This window comes from Hemicordylus capensis, chromosome 1 (genome assembly GCF_027244095.1).
Source record: "Hemicordylus capensis ecotype Gifberg chromosome 1, rHemCap1.1.pri, whole genome shotgun sequence".
Classification (NCBI taxonomy): Eukaryota; Metazoa; Chordata; class Lepidosauria; order Squamata; family Cordylidae; genus Hemicordylus; species Hemicordylus capensis.
In genome coordinates, this window is record NC_069657.1 from 194,477,575 (window position 1) to 194,498,240 (window position 20,666).

The following is a 20,666-nucleotide window of genomic DNA, read 5'->3' on the forward strand; positions in this document are numbered from 1 at the left end:
CCTGGAGCCCCAGTAATGCACAGCGCAAGTGCATGGAATGTTTCTGGGGCACCCCTCCCCCCCTCTGCGAGTGTATCCACCGTGGCTGCAAGCAGCTGTGGCAGACACACAATCAGACAAACGGGGGCATTGCGGGGGAGCATTTAAGCAGGCTTGCGCTGGGCGCTGCATGGCTCCCATTTGCAGCACATGACCAGCCGAAACCGGGCTGGGCTTCCTTAGCCCAGTTTTGGCTGGTTGTGAGAATCGCCTCATTGAGGCTATTCACACACACATGCCAATGGAGCCACCCTCCAAAATGAGGTTAAGGGAGCAAGCACTCCCTTAACCTTGTTTTTCCAATCAGAATTTGTTGGCATTTGGGCGAGAAATAGGCAAAATCATGCCTTCAATCCATACACAGGTCACACCTCCTTGTTTTGGGGGCTGACATCCATGGTTGACACAAGAATTCATATTGCTGGATTCAATCACTGGCAGGTGTGATCGTGGTGAACAATAAAGTGAAATGGTTTGAACAAGTGGTATGGGCTGGAGCGAATGGGCAAGCTCAACACTTATCGGGCACACCAGGAAGACCTTCCAGGTGGGGTGATAGAAAATCTTTTGATACCAAGGACTTTTCCTCCTGGTCCATGCCAGGCGCAATGATAATGGCGTGGGAGTTCTCAGCCTTATCTGAGTTCCTGTGAAGACAATTAGTGAAACATATTTTATGCCCAAAAGGGAGTTTTACTATTCCCTTGAGAAATAGCCTCTCTCCTTAACTAGTATCTGCACAGCCAGCTTCCTTCTCTGAATAGAAAGAGGCCTTAGGGTTACACCTTGCATTTGTTTACTGTACTGACCTTGGGTAATAGTTGCTCCATGTTCCTTGTGCTAAGCGACCAACTTGAGAGTTTTGCCAACTATGAGCATGTGCAGAGATGGAGACTGCAAGCCTGCAGTTCCAAATCAAATCGTGGGGGACTGTTTGTAGCCCCCAAACAGACTGTTCTAGCAACAAATATTGCATTCGTAGGTGTATGTGCACAGTCAAGATACTATAAAGTAGGATAAAATTATTGCATTTTTATTATTGCAGTGAACCAGCAGCTCTACATATTTATATTAACAGCTGAGGCCAAGGAAAAAGTAAAAAGTAAAAGATGTATAGTCCAGCTCTAAATCAGCTTAACTCAGTGGAAAATAGGCACTGCATCTAATGGAATACAAAATCTATGCTTATTAATTTCACTGTGACATGAATATAATTCATTCAGTTTAACATGACATATACAAAGAGTGCAATATTGGGCCACTGTGCTTATATTATATTTAGGTTAATGAAAGAAATGCAATGCATTTTAAAAATATATTTGGCGAATGTAGCTTATCTATGAGCCAGTTCATGTATGGACCCAGCAAGTAATTGTGTATGTAGCAGGCCATCGGAATAGGCCGTTGGCTCATGCGTCCTCCTGCTCATGTGTGGAACCTTGAATGTGAACCAGGGTCTAGGCATTTGTATGTGCAGGCCCTGAGGCATGCCATGGATTCTAGGCATGCTAAGGGAGAACACGTGAGTACAGGGCTTGCTCACACCCCAGGGGTGTGACTATAATTGGGCAGATGTATTCCAAGAACACACACTGCCCACTGCCACCCCACAAAGGGAGGCTGCCAAGGGCCTTCCAGCTGGCGCTCAGCTCTTCCCCACTTCCACCACATGCCCCCATCCCGTTGTTGCTTGCCACCTCCCGCAGTGGTCAAGGACTCCATGTCCAGCAGATGGCGCTAAAAACACGTGTGTTGTCCTTCAACGTCATCCCAACGTGTTGGCACAGTTCCCTTGAAATTTGCACTGAAACGGAAATAAATGGCCATCTGGACAGCCTCTATGCGAGATGGGCTTGGATCCTTTTGCTGTATGATGTCCACCTTTCTGTTTAAGCTGACATCCACATGCTTTTCTAGCATGGCTTTTGTAAAACGGCTTTTATAAGCGAAAAAGACTGCTTGTGTGGAGTGGGTTGTAGGACTGGCTTGCCGGAGTCATGTGAAACAAGCTCACGAAGAGCTCCTCAGATCTCTGTGTCTGCCTTGCACTCTCTCTGTGCTGCTCTGGTAGCTGGCCCTTCCCTCTGTATCCCTGAGTTAGCCCCCTTGTTTGCTTTCCCAACTCATCTGTGTACTTGCCCATACACTGAGACAGCATGGATGCTCTTGAGTGCGGTCTACCATTCGCGTAGTGGATTCTGTTTCTTGTTTTTTGCAATGGTCTATCCCCCCCCTGAATCTCCTGTTTAAGAAATAGATGTGTCGTCATGATTTATTTAACAGCAAAGATATTACACCGGGACCCTGACCACCTCCATGGTGCACATGCAGGCAGGTGCTCACATATCCCCACCACCACCACCGCACCATGTTGCCTGGCCACCTAGGAAAGGTGGAAGGGAAATGGATGGACTCGCTTCCTTCCACGCCACAGTGGTGCTGAAGAAGGAGTGTCCATCCTGTGCTCCTTTTATCTTTCCCAGCTGGCCAGGCACTGCAGGAGGAGTGGGGAGTCGGGGTACCCACACCTGCTACATCCCCTCCCTCTTCATGGTCTTCAGGATTGCTGCACAGTGAAGGAGAATAAATTATTGAGATGTTTAAAAATATCTCACTCATCCACTGACTCAGGGCCACTACCACAGCAGAGTAGATAATTGATTTGTTATTATTTATTATTATTATTTTTTACATTTTATATCCCGCTCTTCCTCTAAGGAGCCCAGGGCGGTGCACTACATACCTAAGTTTCTCCTTACAACAACCCTGTGAAGTAGGTTAGGCCGAGAGAGAAGTGACTGGCCCAGAGTCACCCAGCAAGTCTCATGGCTGAACGGGGATTTGAACTTGGGTCTCCCCGGTCCTAGTCCAGCACTCTAACCACTATACCACGCTGGCTCACCTCTGAGTTGCGTCCTCTGAGTTGGTCTGCACACTGTCACTGCAGTTACATTCAGAAAACAGCATGCTTTTTTATATTTAAGACAACAGCATCTGATACTAGTGAATGGTAGCCAAACTCCTTGCACCACCCCTTTTTTTAGGACAGGGAGCCATCTATCTATCTATCTATCTATCTATCTATCTATCTATCTATCTATCTATCTATCTATCTATCTATCTTTTATTTTTCTATGTGAACCACTGTGAGAACTTTTTTGTTGAGAATTTAGTAGTAGTTGTAGCAGTAGCAGCAGCAGTAGTAAATAATATGCACTATGGTAACGCTGCCCATCTGCTATGGGACTGGCTGAAGCTGTACTATCACAGCACTGATCTACTGGTGCAATGGAGGATAGAATGAAGCAAGGCTTCATGACATCACGAAACTCAAAACAAGAGAGTCCTCCCACATATTTTCCAGGAGTGTGTTACCATGCTTCTTGTGCTGTCCTGAAAGTCAAGTTTTGCAGCTTTCCTACTGGATTAAACAAATTCTCATCTAAATTTGAGATCATGTTGAACAAAGCAGATTCACTGGGTTTTGTACCTTCCTTGTTTCCATTTCAGCTGTTCTTGAAAATAGACTTTAATTTCTCCACTATTCTACTCTGAAACTATTATTCACTGCAACAGGATAAAATCTACTGTTGCTCTACCTTGCAGAAAAACACCCTACATTTTGCCAATCGCTAGCTAACCTGTGTCCAATGGCGGTGAACATGATGACGTCTGGAATTAATGTTGTTGCCGTCTTGAACAAAAAACACAATGTACCAAAGGTAAGTGGACTTCAGCTAATACTGTTAGAGAAATCATTTGCTTTGCTGGCTTTCCTTTCTCCTTGCAAACATTTGCTTAGTGTCGCCTGACCTCAGTTATCACATAATGTTTACTTTGATATTTAGGACTACAGTAATCATGGACATTTTATCGTCCCAGCTTGCTTTCATGGGCTTTCAAGCTGTATTCCAGGGAACCCTGGGATTCCTCAGTAGCTTATCAGATGCTCCTCAAGGAAAAGCCTAGTAATGGTGAACAAATTTCGCTGAAAGGAAGCTTACACACCACTACCCATCTTTTCCTGCCATGCATGGCTACAGTGAAGTGTTGGGTGTATTCTAGAATGTACTGTCAGTTCATATAGGGTGACAGCGAAGCCCAGTAGGCCTGGCTAGCAAGCCATGTGAAATGCATTTGCACCCCAGAATGTGTCCCAGAATCCTATTTGGTTTACAAGTATGAAAGCCTCAACTTTAGATAATCAGTTTTTGGTTGTTGGAGTTTTAAAAATGTCCATTCTCTCCTAGCACCTGGTATTTAGGGGCATACTGTCTCTGAATTTGGAGGTTATGTTAGTTAGCTGGCCTAATAGCCATTGGTAGACTGCTTTTCATGCAGAAGGTCCCAGGTTCAATCCGTGGCCTCTCCAAGTAAGGCTGAGGGGAAACTCCTGTCTGAAACCTTGGAGAGCCTTTGCGAGTCAATTTAGGCAGTACTGTGGGCTAGTGATATGACTCAGTATAAGGCAGCTTCCCGTGATCTTAACATAAGGGACACTTGGTTGATGTTCCAAAATCAGACTGTTGTCAAATGAAGTAGATTATAAGCTTTTGTACCAAACCCATTTGCCAGAGGTGTCCATGGCCCAGCAGGCAGCAACACACAGCCAAAAGCTCCCTCAGACAGAGACATGAATTCTCTGGCAACCCACCCCAGACTGCATCAGCTTGCCAACAACCTTTCCACCAGGAAAAAAGCCAGAGTTCAATCAGGAAGAAGGCTTGACTTTCCAACTCCAGCGACCAATCATTTCCACAGACCAGTGGGTAGGAGACCTGCCTGAGGAACCAGAGGAAAGGCTTCCTAGGAGAAGGCTTTGGATCCCATTGGGGTGCCAAAGAGTCTACACAGACTCCAAGTGACTGAACAACCATAGTTTGTTGAATCGTGTCTGAGTCAAAGAGCCCATTCATGCCCTCCTCTCCTTTCCTCCTCTTTTCATATGTCTGGCTAAATGCAAAGCTTCTGGTTTTGCTAAAGAACTGCTTGCCAAACTGGTTTAAGCAGTCCCAGCAAACCAACATACTAAACCATGGGTCCATCCAGGAGCTGAAGGTCAGTGGATCAACAACAGCTTGTCCTGTAAGGAGTCCCGGGCTCAGGTTTCCTGCAGAAAAAGCTTGGAACGAACACACACACACACACACACACACACACACACACACACACACGTTGGAGATGAACTTCTAGTGCATCGACCTGTTGCACCAACTGTCCTAATGAGCACTAGGGGCATTGGGAGTAGAGACAGTGAGTCAGGGTCTCCCTATCTGTCCCTGCTCTATGACCCCTGAACTGACTCTGCAGCACTTCCTGTGCTGAGTCACAATCCTTCCTTTCCTCCTAGAGAGCAGATTGAAACATCTCTTTCTCTCCTTACCTATCCATTATGTAGTCCTTTAGATTAGATATAGATCTTTCCTATCTAAGTGTATTTAACCAATAAATATTTAGTGTTTAGTCATAAAGGATCTCCATGTGTTTTCTCTAAATAGCTGCAATATCCAAACCATCCTCTGCTACCTACTCGGTAACTGAAAGTGTGTGCTCATTCCTTAGTGCTCTGCTGTTTTACCTATTGTGGGTAAAAATCAACAACCTCTAACAACACACACACACAGCAGCAGCAGCATATGTGATAGCCAGTCAGGGTGACTGGCACGTTGACCTAATTATCCAGCTCATTCTTATTTAGGAAGGCATTTAAAATATTTCTGTCAGAAATATAAAAACAAGAAAATACAATAAAAACCAACAGTTAGAGCAAGGAGCAACAACATTTTAAAGCAACAATACAAAGACTACAATTGATTAAATTTGGAAAACGGATTGAAACCAGATTTAAAGTGCCCCTTGGAAAAGAAAGGGGTTTCAAGCTCTTTTTAAAGCTCACCAGGAAGGGGAATCTCGAGCAACTCACTCAGGACACCTATTGGTTCATGTTCATTTTCAAGGTAATGGCAAAGTGTGCTGTCGATTCTGAGGCTATTCCCACGATCACTGGAAAGCGGGCTAAGGGAGCTCGCAGGTGAGCCCGGTGCTCCCAAGGTGGCTAGCCCACCTAATTCCTCCGCCCCTTAAATGAGGTTAACGGAGCAAGCGCTCCATTAAGCTCATTTTTTGGCTTGTGTGTTGCTGCGACACGAGTAGGCCCCCTACCGGGAGGCTGCAAACAACCTCCAGGACTCGGGGGTCTCTTCAGGGTGCTCCACTGCTCGTGCAGGGCATCTTGGAACTTCTGGGGGCTGCGCAGCACCTGATCTCCACAGCCCCCGCTGCCTCTGTGTCGAAGCCGGCGGCTGAGTGGGCGGATGATCCGGGCACCTAGGGCTGCCTTTTGATCATCTGCCTTTTGATCACCCCGCAGACCCAGAAGAAGCTCTTCTTACCGGTCATGAGAAGAGTTTCTCTGATTCCTGGCGCCCACAGAGCCCTGTGGTTTTATTTTGGTAGAATACAGGAGGGGTTTACCATTGCCTCCTCCCACGCAGTCTGAGATGATGCCTTTCATCATCTTCCTATATCGCTGCTGCCTGATATAGTACCAGTGGGTATTCGAACCAGCAACCTTCTGCTTGTTAATCGAGCATTTCCCTGCTGCGCCACTTAAGGTGGTTGTTCATGTTAGAGTGGGCAGCAAATTGTATATAAAGGCTTCATGCATATTTTTTCATAAGTAAGTGTTATCACAGATGTAAAAGAAACATTCTACACTGGAGGCAAGGGGTAGCCAGCAAATACGGGGGCCATAGAGCATAGCTTGCAGAACATCTCTCAGGTTCAATCCCCATCTCCAGCTAGTGGGGCGAGGAAAGACCCTCATCTGAATCCCTGAAGAGCTGCTGCCAGTCAGTGTAGACAACACTGAGCTAGATAGACCACTGGTCTGGCACAGCACAAGACAGTTTCTTATGTTCCTGTGAAGATGGGGTACAGATTTTTTTCTTTTAAAAATACATACTTACAACTCATGGCCTTTTCCTGGTTATTTCTACCAAACAAATGGCAGAAGTTTAAATTTATTGAAATAAATTGCCCTGTCCCAGTGAAGGAATTCATGAGCTGAAACCCATTTTCATTTATGGAGTTGCTCCTATATTTATTTATCTATCAAATTTTTTATACCACGCTAAACTTACATCTCTGGGTGGTTTACAACAACATAAAACAAATTAGTTGATATACTGGCGATGCAATACGCACAACAGATCTACAACAATACTTCTCTTCAGACCTTTTTATTGCACAAATTAAAAGGGGAAAAACTGCAACAAAGAACAAACATTTCGACATACATACGTCAGCTTCAGTATTCTATGTACTGTTTAAAATCCACATTTTTATATCCAAAACTCTCCCCAAGCTAATCAAGCACCTGGTTATCACATAAAGGAGGGGTGGGAGAAGGCAAAGATTGATGACTCACAGCTATGCCTGTTTAATGTTGACTCAGAGAAAAAACCAAAAGAGGGAGGATATAAAACAAAATACTGCTTGCACTGTTTAATGGCCTACTTTAAGATTTCTTTCCATTCTTCCTTGCCATTGACCTCAGGCCGTAACTTATCTAAATATAATGCTTCCCTTATCTTTCTTTTCACGTTTTGAACGTTCTTTTCAACGTACAAAAAAATGCTTACTTTAAGAGGCGTTGTTATTCCATTGTGTTTATTTTTCATACGTACCGACCATGGTCTTTCCCTATTTATGTTTGTTTGTTTGATTGATTTTTATACCGCCCTTCCAAAATGGCTCAGGGTGGTTTACAATCTGAATCTGCTAGGTTATAACACAAAAATAAAAACCTTAAAACAATTTAAAACACAGTTAAATTAAACTGAGAAAAGATAAGTCCTTAGGGACCTTTAAAAAGTTGTCAGAGATGGGGAGGCTCTTATCTTGACCGGGAGTGCATTCCAGAATCTTGGGGAAGCAACAGAGAAGGCTCACCTCTGACTGGCCATTAGATGAGCTGGTGGCAACTGCAGATGGACCTCTCCGGATGATCTCAATGGATGATGGGGATCATTGGGAAGAAGACATTCTCTTAAATACCAAGGACCTAAGCTGTTGAGGGCTTTATAGGTTATAACCAGCACCTTGTATTTTGCAGATTAGTATAGTGGCCTGGTTCACACGTGCAGTTTAACTGTAGTTAGCACTAACTGGAGTTAAAATCCCTAACTCCAATTTGTGCCACAGATGTACAACTAACAGCTGTTAGGCTAACTGGAGTAGAGGGTAGCCCCTTCCTGCTGCACAGCCTCCTAGCCCGATACTAGCCAGCTCCGTGGCCAGACTGTGGGCAAAGCATCACCACATCAGCGGCTTGGCCATGATCACCAGCAGGGCATGACGAGTACAATAGTGCATTTTTGGAGCGCCCCACCTACCCTCGGCAGGAGAAGCGCATCAAAAGTCTTTTAAATGCCCTGCAATGCAGTGTTGTTTCTGCCAGCTATGGCACCGCTGTCCCCCTCAAGTGTCCCAGCACCTCGAAAGCACCACTCAAACGCCGATGGGAGTGGGGGGAATGGAATCCCACTTTATTTGCGGGATGTGAGGGGAGCACCCACATTCGCCAGAATGGGATATGCAAATGGAGCTTGGCAAAGGATGCCGGGGAGGTCTGTCCCACCATGAGCAGTGGAGATATTGTGAGGGGAGGCCCCAGCAGGGCATTCCGGGCACAGCCATCCCAAAGCCACTGCAAGCAACTTGCTGCCCAGTGGGCTGACACTTCCCCACCCTTTCTTTGTAAAAGATAGAGTGGATCCCCCCCTAAGCTCCCCAGTCTCTTCCTCTGTGTGTCCCTGTAAGCTCCCAGAGGGCATCTAGACAACCCTCACCCTGGCACATTCATGGCGTTGGTGGAGGGATGGACATAGGCAAGAAGCTTTCTGCCCATTGAGGACTCCCTCTTCCCAGTCCGCCCTACTGCAAATGCAGATCTGCTGGTGTGGGGATGGATGGGGGAGCCCCCATGCTCTCTGGACAATGCTGGAGAGTGGGGTTGCCACTCTGGGGTGCTGGAAAGGGTACACCTGTGCACATGGACATGCAGGCAGGAAGGGGGCATGGTATTACGGCAGCTTGCCTGTGGTCCCCAATACTAGGAATGTGTTCCCGGGGATAGCAGTTTCCACGGCTGCAAGCCAAAAACCATCCTCGCTCTATTCAGAGCAATCATGTCCTGACACTCTGCTGAGGGAGGTGTTAGGTAGAGAAGGGGATGTTTTGCCATCTGGTATCATGGAAGATTTGTCTGGGCAATTCACTTCTTTCTTCTCCACTCTGATGGTCCCTCTCATGAGCTGTCTGGGGGTGTTCCCATGGCCTGTCACTCTCATGCCCGGCCACTGCACTCTGGATTGGCTGGTGGTTTCCTTGAAGAAGGATCTCAGCTGACCCATGACTGTCCTCAGTGACCTGTCCTGCTCATGAGCTAGTCTCTGTGGGCATCTACCCCCAAAAGGCTGGTGTCGGAGTCTTCCATCCCCGACGTAGGCAATGATGAGGACAACGATGGGCTTCCCCGACCTGATTGCATGGCACAGCTTCTTTGGGGCCTGACGGAGATGGCCTAGTTTTGTGAGAACGGGGCCAGCTCTTGCGAGATCTCAGCCCGAGATTTCGTGAGACCCAGCGATCTCGCAAGAGTTGCCCCATGTGTCAGGGGCTATATAAGGCTGGTCTGGCCAGTGATGAGGGGCCAGTCAAGGAGGAGGGCTGCAAGCTGAGGGAACCTAGTGACTCCTAATGCAACAAACAACAGGAGACATCCAAAGGGCTGCCTGTGAAGCAACAGGCAGGCTCCGGGAGACTGACAATTGCTGCTTGCCATTAGTAGTGTGCATGGAATTGGCAGGCCTGGTTCGGTTTGAGTCCAAACTAGACTCGAACCTGACTGGCCAAGTCCAGTCGGGCCCCCATCGAACCCACCCACCCCCAGTCCGGTCTGGACAAGTCCATGAATTTTTTAAAAAATAAAATCAAAATACCTCTAGCTCCTTTGGAGGGCTTCCTGTAGGCCGCGGGGTAGGGGTGAGGGTGAGGGTGTCCACGAAGGTTTTCCCTGCCAGCCCCTTAATTCACCACTGTGGCCTGGGAAAATGCTTGTATTTGGCCTGTTCAGGTCTCTGTAACTGTGTGCGGTGGCCATTTTGGCCACCACCGTGCATGTGTAAATGGCCCCTGTGAGCCCTGGCATGACCCAGGGCTTTGCAGAGGTCATTTGCACATGTGCGGTGGCCATTTCCCCCCCCCAAAAAAGATTTTTTGGAAATTTTTTTCAAGGTGGACCCCTTCCCCACCTTTTATGAGTGAAAACCAGAAATTGGCTGCTCTCGAATCTTTTCCAGGGGTCTGCCCCCACAAAACCAATCGCAAAGATGATGCGAGCTGTGGAGCTGACCCTTCCAGCAATTCAAAATTCCCGGGCCAGGGCCGGCATTGTGGTGTATGTAAATTAGAGGCAAGGAGATTCCCAGGAGTAGAGAGCCTCAGTTTCCAGCCACGCCAGGATAGCTGCGTTGCATGCTGGGGGCTACGGGTAAGGGTGCACATCTCCACAGTGGAGGGTGCGTTGGTAGAGAGCAGGGTTTAACAGTGGTTTGGCGACGGTCGCCAGGACCAGGAAATCACTTGCCCAACTGCCTGTCCCTGCAGCTTTCCCATAAGGAACATCCTCCCTCGCTCCCCTTAGTCTGCTGCTGACATGAGATTGCAATCTATGGAGTCACAGGCTGGCCTAGCAGATGGGTTTTCTCATTAGTAAGGAGCAAACACCAACACCACCCCCAGAAGGGGCTGGGCCCTCCTTCCCCACCCTTACTTGGTGAAAAACAGCACTTGGCTGCTCTGGAAGCCCTTCTGGGTGTCTGCATTTCAGACCCCGCCAATAGCGCCCCCATACAAACCATTTGCATGGATGGTGCAGGCACTAGGCTGTGGAGTGGGTCCTTCCAGCAATTCCAACTTCCCGGTCCAGGGCCATCATTGCAGCATATGTCGATGAGCCACCGCGGGGAACCCTGGGCTGGGGGAAATGGCATTTCTAGCAATCCCTGCCAAGCCGTATGGCAGAGAAAATCCATGCATATGTGCAGTGGGGCGACCTGACTGCCGGGTGAGTACTTGCAGTCCTGCAGTCCACCATCCACCAAGACTGGGGAAGTTGTTGCTGGGGCACCCTTCCCCGGGGCTTGCAGGGGCATAGTATCCCAGCTGGGCATCTTCAGCCTCCGGCCCACATGTGTGCATCCATGGCCTGTCACTCCCATAAGAGAGCAGTCCTGGTCTGTGATGGCAGGGCAATATCTAGATGCCACATGTGCATCATATGTGAATTCTGATTGCTTCCCCTGGATGGTTCTTCTCATGAGTAAGTCTTAGGGAGCAAAATGCCCCCCTTCCCACCCTTTCTTTGTGAACAATAGAAATTGGCTGCTCCAGATCCCCCCGTTTGGGTCTGCCTCTCGGCTCCCCCTGCCTTGTTCCCCTGTTTGTGTTTCCACTTGGTGTGTTTGTGGACACCCATGACTGTTTGCCCTGAGCAGCTTGACAGGATGGCCATTCCGGGATGGGACATGTTTGCATCCTTGTAACCTGGCAACTCCACAGCTGCGTGGCTCACAGGACGGGTGCAGCTGGTTTTCCAAGCAGCTGCCAGAAGTGGTGAAAGCATGGAGCGGCCGCATCCTCGAGTGGGTCTGCACTGTCACTTCTTTGACTAGAGTTAGAAATGTTGGGGGTTGTTAATTTTACCCCCAGTAGTTAAACAGCAGAGCACTAGGGAAGAGCATACACTCCAGTTACAGAGTTGTTAGCAAAGAGTTTAATTGTTGCAGCTATTTAGAGAAAACACAGGGAGATCCTTGTAGAACTAAATACTAAGTATTTATTGGTTAAGTACACTTTGGATAGGAAAGACCTAATCTTAATCTAAAGGACTACATAATGAATAGGTAGCAATAGCAATAGCACTTACATTTATATACCGCTCTATAGCTGGAAGCTCTCTAAGCGGTTTACAATGATTTAGCATATTGCCCCCAACATTTCTGGGTACTCATTTTACCGACCTCGGAAGGATGGAAGGCTGAGTCAACCTTGAGCCCCTGGTCAGGATCGATCTTGCAACCTTCTGGTTACAGAGCAGCAGTTTTACCACTGCGCCACCAGGGGCTAAGGAGGGAGAGAGATGTTTCCATCTGCTCTCTAGGAGGAAAAGAAGGATTGTGGGTCTCAACGGGAAATACTTGAAGTGTCAGATCAGGGGTCATAGAGTAGAGACAGGTAGAACAGTTAGGGAGACCCTTACTCAATGAGGCAATTCTCACGATCAGCAAAAAGCGGGCTAAGGGAACCTAGCCCACTTTTTGCTGATTGTCTGCTGCCACAGGAGCATTTGCTGATCGTCTGCCGCACGGCTCTCAGCAGCAAACCCTCCTAATTCCCTCCTAATTGCCCCTCCCCTTAACCGAGGTTAGCGGAGCGAGCGCTCCACTAACCCCTTTTGATCGTGCATTGCCGCAGCGCAGCAATGCACGAGGAGCCCCCCATTGGGAGGCTGAAACAAGCCTCCCAACCCTGGGGGTCTCTCCAAGATGCCCCGCACGCTTGCGCGGGGCATCCTGGAATTTCCGGCAGCCGCGCAGCCCCTGATCCCCACAGCCCCCACCGCCTCTGTGACAAAGCCAGCAGTTGTGTGGGCGGCCAATCCAGCCTCCCTGGGCTGTCTGGGGATCGTCTGCGGGGAGAGCGGGGTAAGCCCGCTCTGCTCAAACCCCATTTTGGCGAGTCTCATCGATTGTGCGACTCGCCTCAAGATCTCTACTCTCAATGCCCCTCGTGGTCATTAGGATAGTTGGTGCAAAAGGTCGATGCACTGGAACACCATCTCCAACAAGGAAATAGGTGCTTAACTGGACTTACGGACGAGTCTGGCTTCAGGTTCAACGTTCCAGCATAACTGCAGTTATCGGTGGCGAACAATGGAGAAACTCTTAGGTTGAAATTGGAGTTTGTTGTGGTAAAATGGAGTTAACTTCAGACCCTTAACAGAGGTTTTCCGAGTTCAGGCTTACTACAGTTAAAAGCTCTGTTAGCTTTAACGGCAGGTAAACTGTACATCTGAACTGGCTCAGTATCTGCAAAAAGATGTGACAGAGGCACAGGGGTGTAGCAAGATTGGATTGGGCCCAGAGACGAGATTTTAAAATGCCCCCAAGTCCAGGGCCTTTGCACACCCCAGGCCCCCAAGGATTTAAGTCTGATATTTCAAAATAAGTATGCTGCCTGAAAATACATTTCACTGAATACACACGTGCACACTTCACAATATATAGTGATATACACTGGACTGGGTCTCACGATCAGTGAGACCCGGTTTTTCCTAGTGAGCAGGAAGAGTGGGCTAATCCTGCTCTCCCTGCTCACGAGCGGGCAGGGAGCCCTGGGTGGCCGGATCGGCCGCCCACACGATGGCTGGCCCCGTGACAGAGATGGTGGGGGGAGCGGGGGCCACACGGAGCGAGCGCGCAGGACATACTGGGGATAGGGGTGTGCACGGAACCGCAGAGCTGCGGTCCGGCACTATGGGGTGGGTTCCTTTAAGGGCGGGGAGGGTTTACTTACCCCTCCCGCCGCTTTCCCGCCTCCAGCACTCGTATTTATTGTAATAATTGGGGCGACAGGCTACCTCCCTGCTGCCCCTTGTCCCTCTGCAATGCCGCCTCCAGGACGGGGTGGGCGCGTGTGCGGCGCGGCTCTGTGAAGGCGGCGAACGAGAAGCCGGCACAGCACCGAGCTGGCCTCCGGCGCCTCTCCGTCCGGCGGCTCCCCCATCCTGAGCTGCTGCCAGCAGCCACTGAGAGGAGCTCCGCCAGGGAGGATGCGCCGCCAAGCACAGCCAGCCTGCTGAGCGCCTCCTCCTCCGTGCAGAGGCGGCAGCAGCAGCAGCAGTAGCTGCCGCGCCCAGCCCACCCTCACTTCCGGCTGCCAGGTGACTTCCCCCCACATGCAGCATGGCTGCCTTCCTTCTCCTCCTCCCATCGGGCCACGCTGTATGTGGGGGGAAGTCGCCTGGGAGCCGGAAGTGAGGGTGGGCTGGGCGCGGCGGCTACTGCTGCTGCTGCTGCCTCTGCGCGGAGGAGGTGGCGCTCGGCTGGCTGGCTGTGCTCGGCGGCGCATCCTCCCTGGCGGAGCTCCTCTCAGTGGCTGCTGGCGGCGGCTCAGGATGGGGAGCCGCTGGGTGGAGAGGTGCCGGAGGCCGGCGTTCGTTCGCCGCCTTCGCAGAGCCTCGCCGCGCCCACCCACCCCGTCCTGGAGGTGGCATTGCAGAGGGACAAGGGGCGGCAGGGAGGTATCCTGCCGCCCCAATTATTACAATAAATACGAGCACTGGAGGGGGGAAAGCGGCAGGAGGGATAAGTAAACCCTCCCCACCCTTAAAGCTACCCCCTCCACCCGAACCAAACTGGCCAGGTCCGGACCGGTCCGGACGATCCGGAGGCCTTTACAATGGCCTCCAGACCGGTCCGGAACCATCCCTAACTGGGGAGACCCCCAGAGCCGGGAGGCGGCTTTTCACCTCCCGGTCAGGGTTCTACTTGTGAGTAGGCACGGCGCGAAGGCGCACCGCGGCTACTCACGATTGCAAAAAGCAGGTTTGCAGGAGCGCTCGCTCCGCCAACCTGCTTTTTAGCAGGGGTTCTCGAGCAGGTTACCCACTCAAGAACCACCGGGCTCAGCTGCGAGCCCGGTGGTTCTGACGGTCACCAAAAATCGGGCTAGCCTCTGCTGGCCCATTTTTTGGTGATTGTGAGAAGCGCCCCATTGAATACCATCTATTTGTGCTACTTTTAATCCCTAGAACCCACTAGAAACACTAATTATTAAAATTGGTCCCTCGCTGCAGATTAGCAAAGGAGACTGTCAGCCATGCAGTGTGAGCCTATGTATGATTTCTCAGAATTCTGAACAAATTCAGTCAAGTTCGATTCCAGGAGGTTTTTCACATGGGGCTTTTAAAGCCCTTTAGCACACATCTCCTCTGGAATGGAGGTGCTGCATTCACATGTTGGCCAGATTTACCCTGAAGTCCCTGCAAGTTATTGGGGAGCAGTTCACAGTCAATTCAGGTTTTTCACTGCTCGCTAGTGTGTAACCTGATTTATATCCAGAGTAAGAAAAAAAAAATCCACAATTTTGCGTTGGTTCTTTGGGACAACTTCAGTTTTGCAGTAAAGCCTTCCAGTAAACTTGCAGTAAAGCCTGTAGGAGTGTGCACGGTTCGGTCCGGCACAATTCAAAAGACCGCCGGACCGGTCTGTAGGTCCAGCAGTCCGGCTGGGCAGGGGACTGTTGCTTTAAGCGGGGAGGTGGTAGTACTTACCCCCCCCCGCCGCTCTTCCCCCTCCGGCGCTGGTCAGTTGAAAAATCTTCTTGGGGCGGCAGAGGTCCTCTCTGCTGCCCCTGCCCCCATTGTTGTTTGGAAAGCCTAGAACAGAGACGAGCGCTAGCGGCGCGCATGCGCGTTGCGCGCGCTTGTCTCTGACACTGGCGCGCGTGCACCGCATACGTCACGCGCGCGGCAGCGTCAGAGACAAGCATGCGCACCACGCAGGGCGCATGCACACCGCTAGCACTCGTCTCTGTTCTAGGCTTTCCAAACAATGACGGGGGCAGGGGCGGCAGAGAGGACCTCTGACGCCCCAAGAAGATTTTTCAAATGACCAGCGCCGGAGGGGGAAGAGCGGCGGCGGGGTGGGGGTAAGTACTACCCCCCCACACTTAAAGCAACATTCCCCCCCGTGCCAGACCGGGGGTGCACCGGACCGTGCACACCCCTAAAAGCCTGTTGTGTGTAAAAGTCCCAGGTAAGTGTGTGATTAATTGCAGCCTCCGGCAGCAAATCTAACCACATTTAGCTGGAAGTACATTTCATTGAAACCTAAAGGACTTACTAGCAAGGAAAGCATGTCTATTTAAAAATAAACTCCATTGCATTCAACTGTCTGAGATCCTTCCCTGGTAAGTGCATATAGGATTGCAGGTGCTCAGGGACGTAAAGCAAACCAAACTAATTTGTGCTCCCAGCATATTTTGCTCCCTATAGGTGTCCAGTAAATCCCACTGAAGCAAGGAAGATAGGTGGGGAGAAATAGAGAAAAGAGCAAGAATTAATACCATTCCTCAGGAGAAAAGGAGGGCGGGGGGGGGAGAATGAGGAATCTGCCTCTTTTTGGTAAAATTTTAAGAGAGATGAGACATGTTCTCTGTCCTAAAAGTCATTCTCCCGGCTCCCCAATGTGGAAGTAGGGCTGGTTGTGGTGGTCTCTCACTGTACTGAGATAAAAACCACTCTCTGCAGGTGCTCAGAAGCAGGGTCATCCCTAGTGGGGTGCGGGGCAAATCAGCATGTTCAGGGCCTCCTTAACATTTCATATCATTACATACTGATTGATGACATACAGTGTAAATAGTGTGAGTGAGGTTTTTGGACATGTACAACCAGCTTGGCATTTCTAAAGAAAAATAAAATAAAATAAAAGCACAAGACATGCTTCACAATTCTCACTCAGACCTTCTGGGTTGCAAAACAACTTGAACATAAGTGCATTTATGAATGAATGAATGAATGAATGAATATAAATATAATATTGTTTGTTCCTGAAGTTTTTGTAATTTTCTGCCATGAAACAAGCCACTTACAGGACTTTTTAGGTTTTGTTTTGTTTTTTAAAAGCCAGCAAATTTTCCAATCTGTTTCAAATTAAATATTCAGAGACTTCTCAGTCTCCCCCCACCCACCCCGCTGCCATATCAAAGCCCCATGGCAAGCAGATCCATATATATGGGCGGGGGGTAACCACAAAAAGGAATTCACATCATCCCTCCATTAGTAAGCAGGCAAAGGCTGGTCTGTGCTGGGCAGAGAGTCTGAAGAGAACTGTGGTGGGTAAAAGTCAGCCAGCGATGGCCACTCTGCCTGCCTGCCTCCTTCCTTCCTTCCTTCCTTCCTTGCTGCCTGCCTGCCGGGGCACTCGAGTTCAGGCTTCAGGGAGACCCGCATGGAGGCCTCTCTGGAAGCCCCACACACCCACCAAACAGCTGAGAGGAAGCAGAGAAGGAGCTCTGTAGCAGCTTGCAGGCTGGCTGCTTAGATTGCCGGCCAGGAGGGCTAGCTGAGGGGCCTTGGGGCTGGGTGGGCGGGCAATGGGGAGTCATGTGACATGTCTCTGAGGGGCCCTTTGAGGCAATGGGCCACCAGACGACTGTCTCCCCTTGTCTAATCATAGTTACACCCATGCAGAGGCAGTCTCTGCATCCAGCACCCAGGGTATGCATGTTGTGGCTCTTGCACTATGCCTGCATCACCAAACAAATCGTCAGAGCCATCAGTGTTGATCATTGGTGCTATTAGTTGGGGTGAGCACGGACCATTTGAAGCAGTTTGGCCCAAATTCGGGCCAAACTGCTGCTCTGCGAACCAGTTCAGATGAACCTACAGTTTGAAGTGGGTTTGCGGTAGACAGGTTCAATTGTGAACCGGTTCTGCACATCCCTACCTGTTAGACTGGAGGGAAGAAGGAACGAGACACTGAATCCCCCCCCTCCCCCGTAGGAAACTGATCTCCAAAAGCTGTGCCCAACATCCAATTGTTCAGAAAGGAAGGATCACAAAACAATATCTTGTCCTCTGACTCAAATGTTTTAAGGTCACTTGGTATATACAGGCAAGAGAACAAATAGCGCTCAGATTGTCAGAGATAAAATCAAAAGACTCCATAAATAAGGGGTTTAACACTTGGGAGCTGATTTAGCAAGATCTAAATGTCAGAGGTAAATCTGTCTTATTTTAAAATGCCCCCTTTTTATTGTTTCAAGCTAAGCCCAGTGGCTTGTCCTTTTCAAGGATCCTGAGCAGCAAGATGGTCCTGTCATACCAGTAAGCTACTTGTACTGAATCAATTTCACGAAACATTGGCTGGAACTAACTTGGAAAGGATTTCATGAAGAGAAGGGTAGGGCATTAATATTTCAAATGAATAAATGATGTTCTTAAAAATACTCCATTTGCTAGAAATTATGCACATAACAATTAAGAAGGTATCATGAAACTAGCTTTAGAATTTTTAATGATCACTGAATTATCCCAAAGATATCTGTCTTGGAGGGATTCGTGAAAATATATTGACATTATCTACCTACCTACCTACCTACCTACCTATCTATCTATCTATCTATCTATCTATCTATCTATCTATCTATCTTACACACACACATCTTACTGGTAGGAGAAAAATGCCTGTGTTACCATGTGGCGCATGTTCAAATATATTATTTGACATCACTAATATGCTGCATCTGCTCAGGGCAGGAAGAGGAGGAGGGTGAAGTCCCAGTAGATGGACCCTGGCATATTACATAACACAAATCCTTATCAGAAACGAAGCATTAAATAGTCAGCTCATCACTCCGATGCCTTTTCACATAGCTTCATCAAACTAAGGTTGGTAAACAGTCTACTCAAAAGCTTCTTCAAACACATTTATCTGGGCTAAAGTAAATGTGAAGTGACTTTCTATAGATGAGGTCCTTTAAGTTCATCCACGGAAACCATCCATGATGTAAATCTGCACATTAGCTTTAGATGCTTCCATTGAACTCTCAGCATGTAAACTGTATAGTTGTAAAAAAACAAAACAAAAACAAAAAACCCCACCCCCAATATTTTAATTAAGGAGCCACAAGAGGTTATTAACTTATATCTCTACCAATATAATATTGTCCTTGCCCCTATGCAAGTTTATTCTTTTCTACATTTCTCTTTTCCTTCACCTTTCCCCCCTCTTTTGAGCAGATCTCATGAATGATGACAGAGCAATCAAACCATGGCAACTTTCTACATTCATTTCTGACATGGTAAAGTCATTACAACACAATTTTAGCCTGTCAGTTTCCCATGGGGAATTCTGCATGGATGCACCCCCGTGTGACAAAGGCTGGCATTTATGCCAAGTGAAAAGGTTAAGATTTAACATGCTATCATGGTAGATATACCAGCCCTGGGCACATTCATAATTGCAGTCACAGGCACTCCTCGAGTTACAAATACTTGACTTATAAACATCCGTACTTGCAAACAAAGCTCCATAACATACTACATTAAAGAAGCCCCCGACTTATAAATGCCAACCCGCACATACAAAGTCATTGCTCTTGAAAACCATATGCATTCTGAATTATGAACATACGACTTACAGACAAACTTTTTGAACACAACCTGTTTGTAAGTTGGGAACGTCCTGTAATCTAGTGAGGAAGCTGCTGCATCAGAAGTGATGGACCAGCCACAGAAGAGGAGGAGGTCAATGCTATTGTTTTCCATGTAAAGATTATACTTTTGGAAAGAAATACATATTATGCAAGACATGGGTGATTGATTGATTAAGTGCCATCAAGTTGGTGTCGACTCTTAGCGACCACATAAGATAGATTCTCTCCAGGATGATCTGTCTTCAACTTGGCCTTTAGGGTCTCTCAGTGGTGCATTCATCGCTGTCGTAATCAAGTCCATCCACTTGGCTGCCGGTCGTCCTCTTCTTCTCTTTCATTCAACTTTCCCAGCATTATAGACTTCTCAAGGGAGCTGGGTCTTCACATAATGTGTCTGAAGTATGATAGTCTGAGCTGGTCATTTGTGCGTCAAGTGAAGATTCAGGATTGATTTGTTCTAGGATCCATTTGTTTGTTTTCCTGGCTGTCCATGGAATCCTCAAAAGTCTTCTCCAGCACCAAAGTTCAAAAGCGTCTGTGCTTTTTTGGTCTTGTTTCTCCCTACACCTAATGGGTAGGATCACTTGCTTCTTGTGATGTCCTCAGTTTTGTGGTTTCCAGCCCCACAGTCCACATTGCTGGGGCGGGACAGGGAAGCCGACAACGTGATAGCATCACGACATGAGACAAGTAATTCTGTGGGTTATGGGGGAGAGTGGAAGAACACAGCATGGGCTGCCGATAAGCAGACACGTATTCACGTGTTACATGTGCCGTGCAACTTTCTCTTATCCATGGCATGTTCCTCACCAACCCACTGTCGACTGGCACATTATTTGGGAATAATCACTTAAAACCCCCATTTTAACGGCTTATGTTGTATACATTCTCACTGTATCTGATCACTATTTAAAGGCATAGGCTGTGCTAAGTGATGATGAGCATAGTAATAGAGAGACTCATTAATTTCAAATAAAAATGCAAAGCTTTAATGACTTCTGCTGGGAGCAGTTATTCATGTATTTCTCCTGGTCTTTATAGCAGCAGCAGTTAATCAAGTGTACAAATGACTAATGTCCAGTCTTTGGAGAAATGAGCTGTGCAAAAAATCCAAGCAAACATGGCCCAACTGTTCATATAATGGTTACATAAGACATGGATTTAGCATCACAAACCTTTGCTCACAATTTGCTGCAGATCAGCATCTCCGTCATTTCTCTTACTCCAATTAAAATGGCAAACAAAAGACGTCTTTCCAAAACCAGTAGGTCCATGTGTCTTTGCAAAGAGTCATGTGCTTCAGGAACTGACAATATAAAAGCAAAACCAACCATCACACA